At 37.9% G+C, this 21780-nt stretch overlaps 1 long non-coding RNA gene across 1 annotated transcript in view; it reads left to right on the forward strand.

Annotated features, from left to right (window-relative positions):
- The window catches only part of LOC129060074 (uncharacterized), a 45021-nt gene extending 23567 nt beyond the window's left edge, over positions 1-21454 (forward strand). The window contains exons 3-5 of the long non-coding RNA XR_008526463.2: positions 15954-16385; positions 19469-19565; positions 19748-21454. This is a non-coding gene — a long non-coding RNA (uncharacterized LOC129060074). The remainder of the gene's footprint in view (positions 1-15953; positions 16386-19468; positions 19566-19747) is intronic.
- Positions 21455-21780: the final 326 nt, after the last annotated feature.

Below are 21780 nucleotides of genomic sequence, written 5' to 3' on the forward strand. Positions count from 1 at the left end.
TCATATTCTAAGTCTCTATCGGTAAATCCTCTTGGACTGGAAATATCTTATATCCATTCTGAGAACTGGGCAAAATCCCCTTCACTTTAGTTGTACTGGTTGGTTTTTGGTAAAATCTTCCACATACATCTCAGTAATAACATTGAACATAGTTGTACCTACTCTGTAATAACTTCCTTTTTGGGGACCCATAGAATATCAATTGTTGCTTTGCTGCGGTCTTTGTTCAAAAGATGAATTTTTGTTTTAACACTGTGGTGAGCAGAATAATGGCCTCAATGGGTGACCGATTCCTAATCCCTGGAACCTGGAAATGTGTTAATTTACATGGGAAAAGGCAGTTTGCAGATGTAATTAAGGTTAAGGACCTGGAGATGGCAAGATTATCCTGGATTATCTAGGTGGACCCATCCCACTCACATGAGTCATTAAACTTGAGAACCTTTCCCAGGTCAGAGTCAGAGGGAGATGTGTAGACAGCAGAAGGGTTCCACAGATGCGATGTGAGTCTTCTCCCTGCTGTTGCTGGCTTTGAAGATGGAGGAAAGGGGCCATGGAATGTGGGCAGCCTCTAGAAGCTGGAAACATATGCTCCCCTAGGGCCTCCAGAAAGGAACACAGCCCATCAACATCTTTATTTTAGCCCAGTGAAACCTCCATCAGACTTCTGACCTATGAAACTGTAAGATAATACATTTGTGCTATTTTAAGCCACTACATTTGTATAAATTTGTTATAAAGAGGCAATAGAAAATGAATGTGGTTAAATATCAAATGTATATCCCACAGGTTTGTTTACATGCCTTTCTTTGTACACACTTACCTTTACTTTCAATGCATGCTCTTTTAAAAGACATCTTATATGGCAAGTAAATCATCACATGTAGCATCAATAATGCATGTCATTCAATTGAATCAACCATAATACAAACAGCTATGATAATAACTTCATTATGACCGCCACCTCACTGGCAATGACTATAGGATTAGAAGATGCACCCCAATTGCAAAAAAATTAACATGTGAACAAAGGCTAAGACAGGAGGATCACTGGAGCCCGGGAGTTCAAGACCAGCCTGGACAACATAGTGAGGCCACATCTCTAATTAATTAATTAAAACGTGAACAATAGAATCTATGAAAAATGGAAGATAAGAATTAGGCTCTCCAGTTCACAGCAATCCCCATACCACTCCCTACCAACTCCCTATGCTCACTGCCTTTTCATGCCAGGTACTTAGGAGCTCTGGCTGACCTCTCAGTTTCTTCTTTCATCGACAGGAGGAATGATAGCCAGCCTACAGGTCCATCATCATAAGAGTGAAGGGTGAAATCATATCATAAAAACGGAGAGCTTTGAACACTGCAGAGTATTAGGCAGGTGGCCCAGCTGTCCTTAGGCATCTAGTCACCAGACTAGAACCTTGGTGCCCCCTTTGTCTTTGCTCTTTCCTCTTCAATCCACATCAGTAGGTCCCACACTTTCCTTTATTTTTATATTTATATTTTTATTTTTTGAGATAGAGTCTTGCTCTGTCATCCAGGCTGGAGTACAGTGGCACGATCTTGGCTCACTGTAGCCTCTGCCTCCTGGGTTCAAGCAATTCTCCTGCCTCAGCCTCCTGAGTAGCTGGGATTATAGGCATGTGCCACCATGCCTGGCTAATTTTTGTATTTGTATTTTTAGTAGAGATGGGGTTTCACCATGTTGTCCAGGTTGGTCTTGAACACCTGACCTCAAGTGCTCCACCTGCCTCAGCTTCCCAAAGTGCTGGGATTACAGGTGTGAGCCACCATGCCCGACACTTTTCTGTCTCTCTTTTTCTTTTCCACAGCCCATTCCACATGCTAATGCTCAATTATCTTAACAGCCTCCTAATGGTTCTAACTCTGGCTGCTGTTTCTCCTCTCCTTCAGTCAGCCTTATCAAGAGCCACATGGCTAATTTTTCTAGAATAAAGACTTACCCATGTCTGTCCTCCATGACAGGCAACCCCAAGCTTCTAAATTTTGGGTGAAAAAGTACAAACTCCTTAGCCTGGTATCCAAGGCCCATAGCAATGTTGTTTTCTACCAAAACACACACCATAAACCCAGCATACTTTACCAAGAGCATTCTCCCAGTCTCTCTTTCCCCTCTATGCATATGTAAGGTCTAAAATTTCATTCGAATTGAGCTCTAGATTTAGATCCTCCATGGAACTTTTATCAATATACTCAGTTTTCAATGGCCCCCACTGATCCCCCTCTAACTCCCTGTAGGACACGTCTAATATCTCTCTGAATTTTTTGACATATCTAACACCATGCCCTAAATCATACAAGATTGTGGTTGCGAATGACCATGGAAATCTTCCCAGGCTTTATATTGTCCCTTGACTATGTTATGCTCATACTTGTATTGCAAATTGCTGATGCATTTCACTTTGCCTGAAACACCTTCCCCTTCCACGCAACCTGTCCAAATCCTATTCACCTGTCAAGGGTCAGTTCAAGTTTTTGACCTCTCTCAAGAACTTAACAACCACTTTAGCTGATGCAGTGTGCACTGCTTGAATTTTTAATTTGAACAATTGAGTTTGTTCTGTGCCACATCTATATTTATCTGCTGATGTGTGTTATTCCTGATTTTTCCTTCAAGCTCTTTAAAATAGGAACCTTTTTTTTTTTTTTTTTTTTTTTTTCAGAGACAAAGTCACACTCTGTTGCCCAGGCTGGTCTCAAACTCCTGGGCTCAAGCAATCCTCCCACCTCAGCCTCTCAAAGTGCTGGGATCACAGGCGTGACCACACCTGGCCAACATAGGAACTTTTATTATACTTTTTGGATATTAGAATTCTGCCCCTGGCATATACTTACTCTGTGGCCTTGGGCAAGTCACTCAATCTCTAAGAGTCTCAATTTCCTCATTCGTTAAGTGGGGAAAATGTACGAAAAGGGACCTATCAAAGTGCCTGGCATACAGTAAGTTCTCATTAAATGTTTGTTATTTACATAATAGTTTATAAGCTTCTATCCCACCCCATTCCTCGCCAGTCTGTCCATGTGTACATAAAGACTACTCATTGCATTAATTATTTCATCCTTAGACTGGTGCAGTTCTAATCTTTAAAATGGTTTGTTGCTCACCACAATGACCACAACTAATGATATGCTATCCAGGGGACAAACACTCCCACAGGCTGGTGCTTTGTAAGTGATATACTGAAGGAAAACATTGTCATCTTTTCCATGTATAATAACATCTGCCTCCTTAACAAGGGTTTTGTGAGGTTCAAATGAGATAAACCATGTGAAAGTCTTTTATAGCTATTATAAAGTACTATAATAGATGTTATTATTATTCCAATGTCCTTATATATAACTTTCTTTCAATTCAGTTGCTTTCCCAGATGCAATAAAAGAGGCTGCAAACCATTCTCAAGGACCCCTCATTCATTCATTCATTCATTCATTCATTCTCGTTGTTGACAGATCTTTACTGATCTCCTATAAGAGACAGAGTAAACGTGCTAGTCACAAGAGGGGCATACGAAGATGTAAAATCTCAGCCGGGTGCAGTGGGTCATGCCTGTAATCCGACACTTTGGGAGGCTGAGGTGGGAGGATTGATTGAACCTAGGAGTTGAAGGCTGCAGTGAACCATGATCATGCCACTACACTCCAGCCTGAGCAACAGAGTGACACCTCATCTCAAAAAAAAAAAAAAAAAAAAAAACAGTTATAATACCTGTACCCTCAAAACACTTCATATTATCCTTTTTTTCCTTCTCACCTTTTACCTTAAGCCATCCTGTTTATCAACTGAACATTTTATGTGTCTGCACATGAGACAGGATGGGGTGGGGAAAGAAGCTGAGTAGGTGACACCGAAGGGGACTCATCTATATGATCAGCCCTGTTGTATCATGTGAACCACAAGAACTTTATTTATAGGGTGCTGAATCTTCTAGAGATGAAAAGTCTCAGCCCCAGAAAGCAATGCCAAATTATGAAAAATCTGGAGGAAGAAGAAAACCACCAAAGGGTATTCTTAAAAAAAAAAAAAAAAAAAAAAAAAAAGAAGAAGAAGAAGAAGAAGAAAGAAGAAAAAAAGGTATACCTACTGAAGACTCTGACCACATACCATTATGACTCATAGTAAAATGGGTCTTGGTGATTCACTGCTACTTATTTTTTTTAAGCATGATAATTATCTTTACTGCTCAAATTAAGCTTTTCTTATTTCCAAAAACAATTTTTTAAAACCCTTGAGGCTTTGTTGGATTTTTATTCCATTGTTTAAATAAGATTAAATACTCTGAGCTTTTCAAGTCTAACATTAGACTTGGTTACATTTTTGTAATACAGGATGTCCTTTGAGTTTCCATTCTAGATCACTTTTTGAAAGAATAAGATTTTTAAAATTTCTCATCAACTGTAAAGTAGAATTGTAAAAGATATTGCTAAACAATGCTATTTCAATGTTTTTCCAGCACTGAGCCCATGAAGGTAAGCAAAGGAAGAGAGACAAGTAGAAGGTGGGAGGGAAAAGTCTTTGAGATATTTTCACTGCCTTTACTTAAATGAGTATTAACCGATTTCAAAACCAATATGAATTTTACAGTAAATGAGTTTTGACATGCGCATGATTATGGTTATATTCTAAGTGAAAATGGCCTGGCCTGGGGCTGAGAATCTCCTGAGACACTAACCACTTCAGCTATTCTCACTACTATACCTGTTCTTTAATGAGTGAATTCATATGATAAGTAGGTTGGATACAACTGAACTCTCCATTAAATAATTGGGTTTATGTTTTAAAATCCTAACAATTTCTGAATTAGGAAATAATGTAATATACTCTAAAGAATAGTAAAAGCATAGCCTCCAAACACCAGATTGCTTCCCTTGCCTGGTCCTTGCTTTTTTGTAATTCTAGGCTTCTAGCATAGTACTTGGCACACACCGCTTGCTGTTCAATGAGCTACTTTCAAATTACAATGAAGTCATATAAAATGAGTGAAATTAAGAGATTAAGTATGTGTTTGTGCATATATATTTTAACAATCTCATCTGACTTGGCACAAAACTGTACTTTGCCAAGAATTTCATTATTTAATTAGCATTGCTGCTAATTTACACCATGTGCTTAACCAAGTGACTTACCCCTCTTTCTTAAAATATTTGTTTAATAATTCTCTCTTTTATTTATGGAATAGGACTGTCTTTTCTGCCTTTATGAATGTCTCAATGTATTCTTTGTATTTGCCAACCTAGACACGGACATATAATCAGAACTTTGTATGATGATACAAAGTCATTGAAAGGCTAGTGTTCATGCATATGAAAGTGCTAAAACAGTAACTACTCAGAATTCTGTAAAATTGTAGTAAAACATCTATTCACATCATCTTGCGTGTCTGGACCATATTTAAACAGTGTCTCACACATTGAGGACGCTATTGTGTTATTAAAAGTTAATTCCAGATTTGAACCTAATTATAATTTTAGTCCTTTTCTTTCCTCTTCAATCTCTGTGCCTACAGAAAGCTACTGAGTAGACAATTAAATGATCTACTACTAATAATATACATATATGTATATTTTTTCCATATAAAATGCTTTTAAATGTCTTCTATCATTTAACCTAGCCAATGAAGTAGTGAGTTTAGAAATGTTACTGATTGCATTTTTCAGATAATATAACCAACAGGAGGACCAGGTAATAAAAGGCATAAGTTAGTTCAATATATACGCAGGGCCATTGCTCATGAGAAATGTGGCTAAAAGAAATTACACATGTATAAACTTTGAAGTAGACTAGTAGTTCTATCAGTGAATGCTATCAACATTATCTAATTAGCCACTAGATTGGTTATATATTTATATATTGTTTCATTAGCACATATCAGTGCTTAAGAACACCAAATATCAGTCTCAGCACCATACATATAATTCTTTTCATCCTTGTAGTAAGTTTTGAGATGGTTATTATTCCTTTTCCCATTTTACAGATAAGGAAGCTGGGGCACAGTGAAGTTAAAGCCAAGGTCCACACAGCTAGTATGTGAAGCACTTAGGATTCATATCCAGAATTCTGGATTTTAAGCTTCTAAAGAGTGGACTATTTTCAACAATGGTGTATCTTGCCATAACTAACATAGTATGTTGTATTTAGAGGCATTTATTAATTATTTCCTGAATAGAATTATGGCAGCAGTGAAAAATTTTTGGTCAGACTAGTGAGCCTTTCTTTGTGAGCCACACCATTAGAGCAATGCTTCCAAAGTAAACAAAAGCCGCTGTCTTTAATTGATGTTTACTGGGGCAATCAGAGCCTTAGTGAACTATACAAACTGAAAATGTCATCACACCTTGCTCTGCAACTTAGAAGCTGGGTAATCTTGAGTAAGTCAACAAGCTCTCCGAAGCCCAGTTCTTTATCAGTAAAATAGGGATATTAAATAGCCTGAGAAAGAAGTTGTGAAGATTCAGATACTACAACAAAGAACTGCAGAAAGTAATATATAGTAACCACATGATTAATAATAATAATGCATGCGATCATTTTTATGGTGATGATTCTCATTAGCCCCAAAGCACACCTCTAACTGATGGAACAAATGGAACCGCAACCTAGTTCTCCAGATTTCTAATCTAGCCCGTCCAGACACTCATTGTTATTCTTCTCCTCTATGGTAACCGGAGCAAATTGAATAACTTTTACATCCATCTAATGGCACCATCATATTTTCAGTGCATATCATTTTTAAGTTCTGGTTTTAGGCCCGGTTGTGAAAATAATTTTGTGATGTTGCAGAAGAACAAAGCAATTTGGTTTTCCCGATTAAAAAACTCTACTGACACAACATCAGGATTAAATTCACTCTGGACAGCAGATGTTATTATATCAAAACCACAAAATGTTATCAGGGCGGTTCCCTCAGAAGACACTTACTGGCAAAAACTTCTGGCATTTACTATTGAAAAAATTAACATTTTTCTCTTATAAGAGTTTATGGTAGAAAATTCAGAAAATACAAAGAAAAAAAGAGTAAAATAGAAGTCTCCAGAAATACCATCACTGAGAAAAGCATAAGCCTGGGGTGGGTTTGGGGTAGGAGAAGAAATAATGGAATTATATTGGATTATATGCAATATTTGTAATTTGTGTTCTGCTTCTACAATAGACATTTTTCATGTCATTAGATATTTTGTACAACATCGCCTTAAAAGGTGGTATTGTATGGATATACAATAATGTAATTAACTGAACATATGGTTATTTACAGTTTTTTCACAAGCAACCCTGCTGTATTTCTGTGCACAGATATAGTTAAAATCTTGGGATAAGTTCTGAAAGTGGAATCACTTGAACAAATATTTTTAATGCTTGCCAAAGTGCTTCTGGCAGTGAATTAACCTTGTAACAATAAATAGTATTACTAAAAACAATCTTAGTCCATTTGTTATTGTTTTTCTTTAAATGGTATCTTGCCAGGTGTTTAAAACTCTGTATTTCTTTAGTTACTAATGATACTCAAATTTTAAAATATATTTATCTTTTATTTTACCTTCTTTTGTGAAACGCCTTTTCATATACTTCATCATTTTTATACTGGGCATTTTTCATTATTGATTTCTGTGGACTTGTTATGTAGTACTCCTTTGTTATACATGTAGCAATATCTTTATCAGTCTTTTTTCTTTTGATTTTTATTTTTTACTGATTTATTTTTGTTTGTTTTTGCGTTCTTTTTTTTTTTTTTTTTTGGAGACAGAGTCTTGCTCTGTCACCCAGGCTGGAGTGCAGTGGCACAATCTCATCTCACTGCAACCTCCGCTTTCAGGGTTCAAGCAATTCTCGTGCCTCAGCCTCCTGGGTAGCTGAGATTACAGGCGCATGCAACCACACCTGACTAATTTTTTGTGTTTTAGTAGATACGATGTTTCACCATGTTGCTCAGGCTGCTCTCAAACTCCTGAGCTCAGGCAATCCACCTGCCTCAGTCTCCTAAAGCATGATTACAGCTGTGAGCTACTATGCCCGGGCAGATTCTTAATTTTTCATGTTTTAACATAAAACAACTCTCAAAGTTTTAAGCTTTATGTAAGCTAATCTGCTACCTTTGGCACCAAACTTAGAAATTCTCACTCTACCTGAATATTGTAAAAATATTAACAATTATTCTCTGGTACTCAAAGATTTTAGTTTTAACATTTGAGAACATGATATCTCTGGAATCTGTTTTGGGGCATTGTTTGAGTTAGAGAGACACCTGTATAGGATATAAATAATATATTTTATATTTTGCCCTCAAATGATTAGCCATTTATCAAAACACTATCGAATAACTATCCTTTCCCCATTGATTAGAAATGCCATTTTGTTCATATACTCCATTCTTCTTTCTAGTCGTGTCTATTTATGGGCTTTTTGTACTATTGCTCTGTTCATACTTGTACCAGTTTCACAGTGTTTTAATTATGATGGCTTTATATTCCTTTCTAAAAATTAATAGGACAATGTCTCCCATTGCTTTTCATTTTCTTAGCAAGTTTCACTCAGTTTTTCTTCCAAGTAAATTTAACAGTCGTTCTGACATACACTTTTATAGCTAAAATCCACTATTTGTCCATTAGTGACTTAAATAGAGATTGTTCTTCCATAAAGATGCTTAAAATTGCAATAATTGTGGCTGGTAAAAGGAAACAGGGTTGCAAATTACAGAACATGATACTAGAGACAGCCAGGGATTGTTTTCTCCATGTCTTTAATTCTAGGATAGAGTCATTTAGATGAAGAGGGACATGAAAACAAGGCATTGGATGCATTCCTTGTTAGTCATAAAGTTTCATTAATTTTCCCACACAATATTTCTGAAAGTGTGACCTATGTTGTCCCAAAATCATGCTGTATTTAAAATAGTGCAGTTTGTGAAGCAAGAATAATTTTTTTAACTCAAAAATCATGAAAGGGACGTAAAAGTTATGTCCAGATAACATTCAAGGTGCTGCTAACGTTCCCTCCATGACAGAAAGACTATTCCCTTCAGACCTTGGCGTTCTCTTTTTCAGAGAACTGAGATTAGACTGTCCCTTGGTATATATTGCTTTTATTGTTGAGGTGTATATGTGTGTATCTGTGTGTGTGTGTGTGTGTGTGTGTGTGTGTGTGTGTTTGGTGTTATATATATCCAATCTCTCAAGGGCAAATTACAAATACCCTACCAGCCCAGTGTCCACCCAGAGACAGTATATCATCAACATATGCCCTTAAAGGGTCATTTCCAATCCTGTGATTCTAAGTTTTTGTTTTGTTTCCTCCAAGATTATGCTACCTTTTTTTTTTTTTTTTTTTGGAGATGGAGTCTCCCTCTATCACCCAGGCTGGAGTACAGTGGCGTGATCTTGGCTCACTACAACCTCTGCCTGCCAAGTTCAAGTGATTCTCCTGCCTCAGCCTCCCAAGTAGCTGGGATTACAGGTGTGCACCACCACGCCTGGCTAATTTTTGTATTTTTAGTAGAGACAGGGTTTCACCATATTGACCAGGCTGGTCTTGAACCCCTGACCTGAAGTGATACACCCACCTCGGCCTCCAAAAGTGCTGGGATTACAGGTATGAGCCACCGTGCCCAGCCTATGCTACCTATTTAACTGTAGTCATAATTTCATTGTAGTCTGGCATTGGTCTTTAATTATCACAATACTTGTTCAATTTAAAATATCAAAACTTTTATAATTAATCAAGACCGATTGAATCATGTCGGTATAGGTCATCTAGGAATCTTTACTGTGGAGACATTTTTTTAAAAAGACTTCTGGGGGAAAATTTGTGGAATAAAGTAGGATCATAGAATCTCCCTTCCAAGCAACAAAACTAGGAAGAGTGGATAAATTTGGATTATAAAAATTAGATTAAGTGGTGAATAGGAGAGAAAAAAAGATTTTAATGAGGCACAGCATGGCATTGCACAGCTTCTAATTCTTCCCAGACATAAACAGAAAGGAGTAAAAAAAGATGAGCTAAAAATTTTGTAGAGTGTGCTAAGTACGGGTGTCTCTCTTTTGTTTTTGTTTTTTGTTTTGTTTTGTTTTTTTGAGACAGAGTTTTGCTCTTTTTGGCCAGGCTGGAGTGCAATGGGGCAATCTTGGCTCACTGCACCCTCCACCTCCCAGGTTCAAGCGATTTTCCCGCCTCAGCCTCCTGAGTAGCTAGGATTATAGGCGGCCACTGCCACACCTGGCTAATTTTGTATTATTAGTAGAGATGGGGTTTCACCATGTTGGCCAGGCTGGTCTCGAGCTCCTGACCTCAGGTGATCCACCCACTTTGGCCTTCCAAAGTGCTGGGATTACAGGTGTGAGCCACCGCACTGGGTCAAGGGTGTCTCTTGATAGCAGTGGGAAAAGTCATGAAAAATTCCTCAAGAGCAGCAGCTCCTAAAATTATCTTAGAACCCAGATTGAGACAAAAGGCTGCAAGGACTTGCCATCTCACAGATTGCCAGGCTGTCTTGCAGTGTGAGCCCATGGATGGGATCTACCTCTGGCTGATTGGGGTAGGCCATAGGACAGGACATTTAACATCCCCAAAGGACCCTGAAGAACAAGATTTCTCAGCCAGGACTGCACCAGCCCGGATTAAGCTCACTCTCTTTCTCTTCCTTAATCTCTTTGTCACTACATCACAGAAACGTGGATTGAAAGAATGAAACTATCCTCAAACATTAGCTCATAAGGAAAAGAACAAATATGTCTCAGAGGTAAGTTAAAATAGAGTTAGGGAGAACAAGCCACACTATATTATAGAAGGCAGAATTTTGAACTAAGCTTTAATTCAATTTCCAGTTAAATTCAATATAAACAAGAGGAAAAGACTAAATTTACCATTTTAACCTTGTTTTTTTTGAGACGGCGTCTCACTCTTGTCACCAGGCTGGAGTATAGTGGTGAGATCTCAGCTCACTGAAATCTCTGCCTCCCAGGTTCAAGCAATTCTCCTGCCTCAGCCTCCCAAGTAGCTTGGACTACAGGCACACACCACCACACCCAGCTAATTTTTATATTTTTAGTAGAGACGGGGTTTCACCATGTTGGCCAGGCTGGTCTCGATTAAGTGTACAGTTCTGTGGCATTAAATACATTCATATTTTGCAGCCATGATCATTATCCATCTCAGAACTTTTTCATCAGAGTTTCCCAAAATGAAACTCTGTATCCATTAAACAGTAACTCCCCAGATCCCACCCTGCAGCCCTTATTAACCACTATTCTTTTCGTCTCTATGGATTTGCGTGTTCTAGATCCCTCATATAAATGGAATCATTCACTACTTGCCCTTTTGCATCTGGCTTATTTCACTTAGCACAATGTTTTGAAAACATTGTGAAAACATGGTTTATCCATGTTGTAGCATGTATTAATTTTATTTCTTTTTAAGATGGAATAATTTTTCACTGTATGTATACACATTTTGTTTATTCATATGTTTATCCATTTGTCAATGATCATTTGGTTTATTTCTACCTTTTGATTACTCTGAATATTGGTACACAAATATCTGTTCTAGTTCCTGCTTTCAATTTCTTTGGGTATAGATCTAGAAGTGGAATTGCTGGATCATATGGTAATTCTATATTTAATTTTTTTGAGAAATTGTCACACCATTTTTCCAAAGCAGATACACCCTTTTACATTTCCATAAGCAATGCACAACGGTTTCAATTTCTCCACTTCTTCTCCAACACTTTACAAAATATATACAATGAGCATTCTAATAGGTGTGACGTAATATCTCATTGTGGTTTTGATTTGCATTTATCTGGTGATTAGCAGTATTAAGCCTCTTTTCATATGTTTATTGTCCTTTGTATATCTTCCTTTTAGAAATATCTATTCAAGTCCTTTGCCTATTTTTGAACTGAGTTGGTTTTGTTGTTGTTGTTGAGTTGTGGTTCTTTATATATTCTGGATGTTAATCTCTTATATGAGATATGATTTGCAAATGTTTCCTGCATTGTGTGGGTTGCCTTTTCACTCTGCTGATTGTATTCATTGATGCACAAAAATTTTTAATCTTGGTGAAATCCAATTTATCTATTTTTTCTTTTTTAGACTGTACTTTTACTGTCATATCTTAAAATCACTGCCAAATTCAACGTCATGAAGTTTTTCTCCCTATGTATGCATCTAAGAATTTTATAGTTTTAGTTCTTGTGTTTAGATCTTTCATCCATTTTGAGTTAATTTTTGTATATGATGTAAAGGAAGGCCCTCACTTCATTCTACTGCATTTAAAGTAGTAACTTTTAAATAAATGTAATCATCTAGCAGTTTAACCTCTGACATTGAAGGCTTACCCAGGAGAAAGTTCACTGAGGACCTAAGTGCCCAGATATAACACCATGACGTAGTGACTCAGAGCGTCCAAGGGGCTGGTCTTTCCATGGCTCCCTCCATCACTTCCTGAAGGCTGCTGAGACTGCTATAAGAGCTGCCCTCTCTCTCTCTCTCTTTTTTTTTAAACAACTAGAGGCACCTGTTCTTTGAAGTGGGTGTCAGCTGCAGATGTAACACCCATTATCGCATGACATCTGTTTTTAGTTAGTGAAAAATGCTGCGATGCTTTACTTATTTGCCTCCCTGCTTAAAAATCCACAAGCTTCAAAACTTCCCACAAGGGGGATCATTAATTTTTTTCTCAAACACTTTTTTTTTATTTTTTAATATCAGAAGACATCTTTTTGGTATTTACATGTACTGTTTTCAATCTCCTCTATTTTAAGTGGAAATAAGTAGAGTGGCATATTTTAAAATAGCATTTTATATGCCATTTTTTCAGACAGGAAATATCAAAAATTCCTGGCAGCCTCCCAATTATACAGCCAGATGAATGATCAATTAAAAAGCCACTAGCAGCTAATAGGGCACATGCCACAAAAACAGAACATTACAGGTCGACTATGATGACAAATATGGCTTTTTGGCTAGCATTCCATCAGTGTTTTTCTGTTTTTGTTCTTTTTTTTTTTTTGAGATGGAATTTCACTCTTATTGCCCAAGCTGGAGTGTAATAGCGCAATCTCATCTCAGTGCAACCTCCACCTCCTGGGTTCTAGCGATTCTCCTGCCTCAGCCTCCTGAGTAGCTGGGATTACGGGTGCACACCACCACGCCCATCCAATTTTTGTACTTCTAGTAGAGACGGGGGGGTTTCACCATGTTGGCCAGACTGGTCTCAAGCTCCTGACCTCAGATTATTCCCCCACTTAACCTCCCAAAGTGCTGGGATTACAGGTGGGAGCCACCCCGCCCTGCTATTCATCAGTGTTTTTCTAGTTAGCATCAACTGTATTTTTTCCTCTGAACAAAACAAACTATAAACTATATAGTTTATACATATGTATACACACACATACACATATATATATCAAATGTTTTCACATTTGTACTAAGTAATTAGTACCATGAAATATTACTAAATAACTTATTTCTGTTTCCAATGTGGCTGCATCTGAGACAGGAAATGAGCACTCTACTAAAGTAGGCTGTGGGAAGACCCTGAGAATTCCTTAGTGAGCCAGCTCTTTAAGTCTTATTTCTCTCATTCTAAATCCTTAATATTCTATTATTCTTCCTGAACTATAGTTCTTGACTTTTCCTAAACTGCAGTGAGAAACTATGGAATGAATTTAGGCTTGCTTACATAATCTGTGAGGCCCAGTACAAAATGAAAATGTGGGGCCCCTTGTTCAAAAATTATTAAGAATTTCAAGATGGCAACAGCAGATCATTAAGGCAAACACAGGGTCATTCTGAGCGTGCGGTCTGTGCAGCTGCACAGGTTTCACACCCATGAAGCTGGCATTTTGTGTGCTTGTTTCTGTGTTCAGCCATTTCTAGGACTCAACTGCAGATACTGATTCTCAGATGCTGCCAAGGACTCATTTTCATTTTCACCTTAATGTTTTTTTTTTTTTTTCTTTTTTTTCCCAACATCATCCTGGAAGTCCTATTAATGCAACCAACTTGTCTCCTCCTGATTGGTGATAGCTCCTTCCCCTTGCTGCTCAGCCAACTTTCCACCATCTGTGAAACTATGCCCTAACTGCCCCCATCCAGCTTTTTTCAACACATGTATCCAGAATCTGCTACGAATATTTCATTCAACAATAACAAATATTTATTTTCTAACTGCCCCAAACAGACCTTGAGATAAGAATTTGAGAGTGAATTATTTACTTGAGAAGTAAAAACCAGCAGGGGAGGGGGAAATGATGCAGGGAAAGAAGGCAGCCAACAAAGGTGTATTATTAAGACAACTACCAAAGTCTCAGAACAACTCCCCTCCCCTCTTTTCCTTATTCCCATTCTCCTCCATTGAAGAGCAAGACAGCTGTAGTATTTATGCATCAAATGATGAGAATCATTGATTGAGGGCTGCTCTGTGGTAGTGATGGTTGTAAATCCTCAAGCGTGATGCATAGAATAGGTAGGATGGTCTTATATATCATTTCTAGAAAGCGTCCTGGAGCTTGGAGATGCAGACACAGGCAGCTCGAAGTTGGCCAGAGCACACTTGAATGATAGAATCCAAGGAACCTAGGAGGATATGACAGCATCTGCTGTGTTTCAATACCTACTTTGTCCCAGGTATTATTCTAAGTGTTGGGATATAGGCCATAGACAAAAATCCAAGCTCATGAAGTCTATATATTCTGGCTGGGGGAGACAAATGATAAACAAACATATAACAAAAGATGGTAAATACTATAAAAAAGTAAAGCTGGTTATGGGAATAGAGAGTGATGGGGTAAGAAGGAAACCAGTTTAGAAAGCGTGGCTGGGGAAAGGCTCTTTGTAAAGTGATACACGAGCAGAGAACTGAGTAAGTGAGGGAGATAACCTAGTAAGTATCTGGGGACAGGGAGATCCAGGCAGAGGGAAGAGTAAATTCAAAGGCCCTCAGATAAGAGTGTCCCAGTATGTTTAGAAAAGAGTAAGGAGGCTAATGTTACTGGCTAGATTATAGGGAGAAAGAAAAACATGGCAGCCAGTGAAGTCAGAATATTGGGTAGCAGTGAGATCCTGTAGGGCTTTGTAGACCACAATAAGAATGTGTTGTTTTATTGTATTATGGTGTTATATTATATTGCAACATAGATAGAAAGAAAGTGGAGGCTTTTGAGCAGAGAAGCAATTTGATCTGTGGTGTTGCCAGTCAAAATTGGTGATTGCCATATTGTTTCTGTTCTTCACTCTAAAACACCAAATATAGTAAAGCAAACACATGATCACCCATCCATTCATCCATACATTGAGAAAGCCTTTCAGAGTTGAGTAATTCCGGCTCCCTTTCTGCTACTGCCATCTGGGACAAGCTGCTGTGGGGAAGTAGTAATTGGGAGGTAGCTCATATGAAGAAGCACAAGCAGAATGAGAAACAAAGACAAACAATGTTGGCCAACCCAATGATCACCACTCTTCATTTTTTTTCTTTTTCTTTCCTTTTCATTTCTTTTCTTTGAATCTCTACCTTAAAGAACTACACATAGTTCTTCACATCGGAAGGTGACACTGTAGTTCTTGACAGACAGAAGATATTCAAGAAATATTAATGAACTCCTAAAATCTGTGTTAATTTATGGCATGTAACTGGTGCAGAGTTAAAAAAAAAAAAAGACCAGTAATGACATAAAATGCACATTAACATAAGCAGCAGAATATACACAGGTTAAATCAAACAATCACACAGGGGATTTACTTGTGCCCTGGGAGGCTAAGACCATAGGCCAGGGATCACCATGGTGAAAGTTTATTCCTCTTATGCTAGGAGGTTGGACTATTGTGCTTGTTGAAAATGGGGGCGAGGAATCAGGAGACAGAGTTGAGGTTTCCCCCTATTGCATTTAAGGTATCTGTAGAATGTTCTACAGACACCTTTTCAATTCAATTCCTTATTCCAGGAAGAACAAGAAGCATTTCCACCAGGAGAGCTACATCCTGAAAACGTTAAATTTTCATGGTGCAGAGTGGACTAAAAGAAAAAACCGACTTCAATTCTCTATTCCATCTGTGAGAAGAGAGCAGAGAAGTTTAAAGTGTGTGACCTTGAGACGGATTTTTCTTTTCTGTTCTCTGTCATCCGACTAAAAGCAGGAAAGCAGAGGAGTCATCTCTACATCTTTGGAAAAGAGCACCCATTGTGACAATGACAAAGGGCAGTTTTGTCCATCGCAAAGATGGGCCTCAGGGCAGCAGTTCTGGTGAAGGGGAAAGGAGAAGCCCCAGAAAGCTTCATGGTCACGCCATGTCGCTCGGCAGCTGCCCTGGCTGGGATCTAACAACAGGAAGCCAGCGGACCTCACAGAGCCGTTCCCAGGCTTAGATTGAAGGGAGTAAGTTCGGGAGTTGAGGGTAAAAGGAGCAGCAGTGAGGGTAGGAGACCTTGTCAGACTATTGTCTAGGATTTGCAGAGGGAGATATTTGAGGGGCAGCACTCTCTTTAGTAGTCTGCAAAATGCAGGGCTAAGAGAAAATTACCCTCTTCCCGGAGTAACTAAGGAGTTTTGAGACGGAGTCTCACTCTGTTATGCAGGCTTGAGTGAAGTGGCGTGATCTCAGCTCACTGCAACCTCCACCTCCTGGGTTCAAGTGATTCTCCTGCCTCAACTTCCCAAGTAGCTGGGATTACAGGCACCCACCACCACATTGGGCTAATTTTTGTATTTTTAGTAGAGACAAGTTTTCACCACGTTGGCCAGGCTGGTCTCGAACTCCTGACCTTAGGCAATCCGCCCACCTCAGCCTCCGAAAGTGCTGGGATTACAGATGTGAGCCACTGCACCTGGCCCAAGGATTCCTATTTGGATTGACTGTCAAGGCTTGCTAGGAAAGACAGCCAACAAGTCACCAAGTTAACAGAAGGACAATGATGCTTCCTTTGCTCCTCAAAATCTTCCTTCGCTACTAAAAGGTGTAGGCACATAGTTTCATCATGAAAAAACATTAATCAATAGAATCTCCTCTTATTTTTCTTAATCTTATTCAGAACCGCAAACTTGATGTATTTTTCCTAGGTTGTAATCTCTCTGGTTTTGCTAACTTTAGTCAACTTTCTGTTTTGTATGGAAAGCAGTCCAACGAGTCTAGTTCTCAAGTTGAGATTCCAATTGAAGATCAAACTGAAGATCACTCTGAGACCGCAAGCATAACTTCTTGTTTAGAAACTGAAGTTATAACACAGATAGGTGATTAATAGTCTCCACCTGCATGGATATCTACCTTTGTTCTTATAGATACAGCACTAAGTTAGAGGTAGAAATGGAGAGAGAAGTTACAATGATAAATACCATTTGACAGCTTTTGTAGAGAGTAGAATTTCTACTGATAATAATAAAGTCCTAGCTAGTAATACACTTTAAACACACTGTTAATCATTTAATAGGGGAAGATCATTTCCTTTTTTTTTTTTTTTTTGGGGCAGGGTAGGGGGGATGGAGGTTTTTGCTCTTGTCACCCAGACTGGAGTGCAGTGGCATGATCTCACCTCACTGCAACCTCCACCTCCAGGGTTCAAGCTATTCTCCTGCCTCAGCCTCTTGAGTAGCTGGCATTACAGGTGCCCACCACCGTGTCTGGCTAATTTTTTGTATTTTTAGTAGAGACGGGGTTTCACTATGTTGGTCAGGCTGGTCTTGAACTCCTGACCTCAGGTGATCCACCTGCCTTGGCCTCCCAAAGTGCTGGGATTACAGGCGTGAGCCACCGCGCCCTGCTGGGAAGATCATTTTCAAAACTGCCTTGACTAAGCTATTTGTGTGTCTAAGTGACAACACATCTATATTACAGACAATCAGAATTTTTCCTTTTATTTTCATTCTTACAGATAAAAAGATGAATTCTTTTACTACTATGAGAAAGGCCTCTGTTTCTTTCCCCCAAAAAGCTCTAGAATAAAAAAGGAATTCAACAGAGAAATATAGAGGGAAAAAAAAAGATCTTTGAATGTACTCCTCATATTCAAACTTTATTTAAAAACTTCCTCAGAAAGGCCGACTTGCATCTAAGTTTATATCATCACTATTTGTAAAAGATCTCAAATAGCAATAAAACATTTTCCTTTTATCAAATACTAGAAACAATAAATCAGAGTCTTTATAAAAAGCAAAAATAAGCAGCATTTGTTAAATAAAGTGCTGAAAAATCCACCTCAAATTTGCAATCATTAAGTTTCCTGTCTCCATGGTCTTGGAACTACTAATTTTCTTGGGAATAAAGAAAAGAGATTGGGAGAAAAATCCTTGGTTTCCTCCTCAAAATAGTGTGCGTGTCACGAGAGATAAGAAAATGAGGAAATGTGGTATGCGTTGACTAAACTCTTTACTTCTTTAGCAGAGGAACCATGTCTTATTCAATTTGTTCTTTTACAAATCATTTTCTAAATTTCCCAATAACATTTATTACCCTTCCCCCTTAGATTTAAATTACCATATTTATATACAAGTAAGGTTGACTTCTTGGTTACCAATTCTTTTCTCTTTTTATGTCCACTTCAATGCCCATATCATATTATTTTCATTAGTAAAGCTTATGTTTTCCTCTATAGTAATGCAAGGTCCAGTGACTGATTTTCCCACATCGTTTATTACATATTTTTGCATAATTTCTCTGTGAATTTTTTAATTATCTTCTGGAGGAATTTCTGAATTAAACTTTATTAAACATTTTGATAATATTTTAGTTATGATTGCATTAAACTTATACATTAATTATATAATTAAATTTTTTTACAATATTGAGGCTTCCCATCTAAGAACATGGCTTGTCTCTACATTTTTTTCAAGTCTTCTTTGACAACCTTAAGAAAAGTTTGATTTTTTTTGTTATAGGTGTATTAAAATTTATTATTATAATTATTACTAAGTATCTCATTTTTCATTGTTGCTACTGTAAATAGGGCTTTTTCTCTTTTATATTTTCTTATATCGGGTATATAGAGCACTTTATTTTTGTATGTTAATCTTGTATCTGGCCACCTTAACGGACCCTTATATTGTTATTGTAGTTCATCTATTGAGTTTTTTAATATCTGTATAGGTGATCCTATCTCCTGTAACTGGCAATTTTATCCCTTCCCTTTCAATATTCATATTTTTAATTTCTTTTTCTCAGAGTATTTTTCAGGACCTTCAGTACATATTTAATGGTGGTAGTTTTGCAAAAATCCTTGTATTTGTAGGAATTCTTCTGATATTTCACCAAAAGGATGCTTGCTACAGGTTCTTGGTAAAGTCCTAGGCTATTAAGATTTCTATCTTTATGAGTTCTTGATTGTTTACCAGTAAATGTTATTTTTCATATCTGTTGAGATAATTATATATATTTTCTTTTTATAGATTTGGTCTTAACAGCTTTTCTAAGAGGTTGTAAACATTACCCCCAAAGAGGTTTATAACTGGCACTTTTTCTTCTTTCACAGATCTAAGTTCGGGAAAACAATTGGTACAGGATGTGCATCTTGAAGAAGCTGAGGGGATGAATATACTAAATATGCCACGCTGTTTGCACCATGCCAGGTAGTCTAGTATATATTGGGTTCCATTGAGACTGATGCTACATCGAATTCTGATGATACAGTTCTCTGCGCCTGTCCACTCTGGTCTGTAGGAGAATTGCCACAGTCTTATGAATATAAGGCTGGATTTGGAGGGGGTCAGTTGAAATTTTAGGAGTTTTCATATGACTCTTACTCTTTTAGATTTGCTATCTGCAATTGCACATCTGCCAGTGACCTCTGTCTGTTACTGAAGAAGGCTGCTGGCTTCTTTGCTGTATATCCTGATCACACTGACTTCCTTCTGCAGCTTCTAGATAAGTAAATTTTTTTGATTTATCAGGAAGTGTCTTTGGTCTCTCAGTCAATTCGATTCTACTACTGACATTTATCAACACAGTGGGTGTGATATCTTTTAATCTAATGAGCTATATAACTGCATTTTCTTTTTGTTGTTGTTGTTTTTTGAGATGGAGTCTCACTCTGTCACCCAGGCTGCAGCGCAGTGGCGTGATCTTGGCTCACTGCAACCTCCACCTTCCAGGCTCAAGCGATTCTCCTGCCTCAGCCTCCCTAGTAGCTAGGATTACAGGTGTGCGCCACCATGCCCAGCTAATTTTTGTATTTTAAGTAGAGACGGGGTTTTACCATGTTGGCCAGGCTGGTCTCAAACTCCTGACTTCGACTGATCCACCCACATCAGCCTCCCAAAGTGCTGGGATTACAGGCTTGAGCCACCATGCCTGGCATATAACTGCATTTTCTAATGCTGAATGATTCTTGCATTGCTGGAATAAATCCTACTACTTTACGAGGTTTGTGTTTTTTGTTCATATGCTACTGAAACCAAATATAATTAGAAATTTATTACATAATACATGTTCCTTCTCAATTCAGTGTGGAAAAGATGGGCTTTTCAATAAATATATGGTATGGGGAAAGTGGATAAGATATGGAAAAATACTAAATTGGATTCATCTTTTAAATATATATCAAGGTACTCTACACATCTGTCAACAATTTAATGTACACTATGATATAAGAAGGTAAAGATACAAGAAGAAAATATTTATGCATTTCTTTACAACTAAAAAGCCTTTCTAAACCAAGTCTCAAAATCTGGAAGCCAAGAATTAAAAAAAAAAAAAAAAAAAAAAAAAAAAAGACTGATCAAGTAGACTGCATAAAAAAGGAAAAATGCAACATGGCAAAAGACACCACAAACAACTGTACAGACAAATGACAAATTAAGATAAAGCATTTGAAATTCATAGCAGAAGCAATACTCTAAAAGCCCCTCCATACCATCCCTAATACTTTAAAAGCCACTAGAAATTGAGAAGAAAAAAAAAAAAAAAAAACCTGAAAGAAAACCTATTGTTCACAGAAAAGAAAATACAGATGGCCCTAACATATGAAAAAATGTTCAACCTTGTTTATAACAAGAGAAACACACATTAAAACTACACTAAGATAACATTGTTCACCTGACAGATTTGCAAAGTCTCCACCAGCAAGTTGGGGAAGAAGCCCTGTTCAGGGTGGGTGTGCAAAACAGAGCAACCACCATAAAGGGCAATTTGGCCAGATATAAGAAACTGCAAGTTGCACCCTACTTCTGCAGTGTTTTTTCACAAATACACCTGCCTGTATATAAAATTCTGTATTTACAAGGCTGTCCACTACATTATTATTTATTATAGAAAAAAATTAAATGGGACAGGCAGAATTCAAAAGAGAACTGCTAAATTCAGTTATAGTCAATGCAGACAATGGAAAAGCAGGCTATTACAAAAGCAAGTGAGGAAGCTTTCCTTATATTTGTGTGGAAAGATCTTCAGAATACATGGTTAAGTGGAAAATAAGCAAGGTGAGGATGAAGTATATAGTATGCTACCCATACTGGTATTAGTATCAATCAGATATGGAAATAACCACTTCATAGCAGTGACTCTCAAAGTGTGGTCTGGGGTCCATGAGGTCAAAACTATTTTCATGATAATATTTAAAATGCAGGCTGGGCACAGTGGCTCATGCCTATAATCCCAGCACTTTGGGAGGCTGAGGCGGGTGGATCACCTGAGGTCAGGAGTTTGAGACCAGCCTGACCAACATGGTGAAACCCCATCTCTGCTAAAAATACAAAATTAGCCAGGCTTGGTGGCGCATGCTTGTAATTCCAGCTACTTGGGAAGCTGAGGCAGGAGAATCGCTTGAACCTGGGAGGTGGAGGTTGC

This window comes from Pongo abelii, chromosome 5 (assembly GCF_028885655.2).
Source record: "Pongo abelii isolate AG06213 chromosome 5, NHGRI_mPonAbe1-v2.0_pri, whole genome shotgun sequence".
In the NCBI taxonomy this organism is placed as follows: domain Eukaryota; kingdom Metazoa; phylum Chordata; class Mammalia; order Primates; family Hominidae; genus Pongo; species Pongo abelii.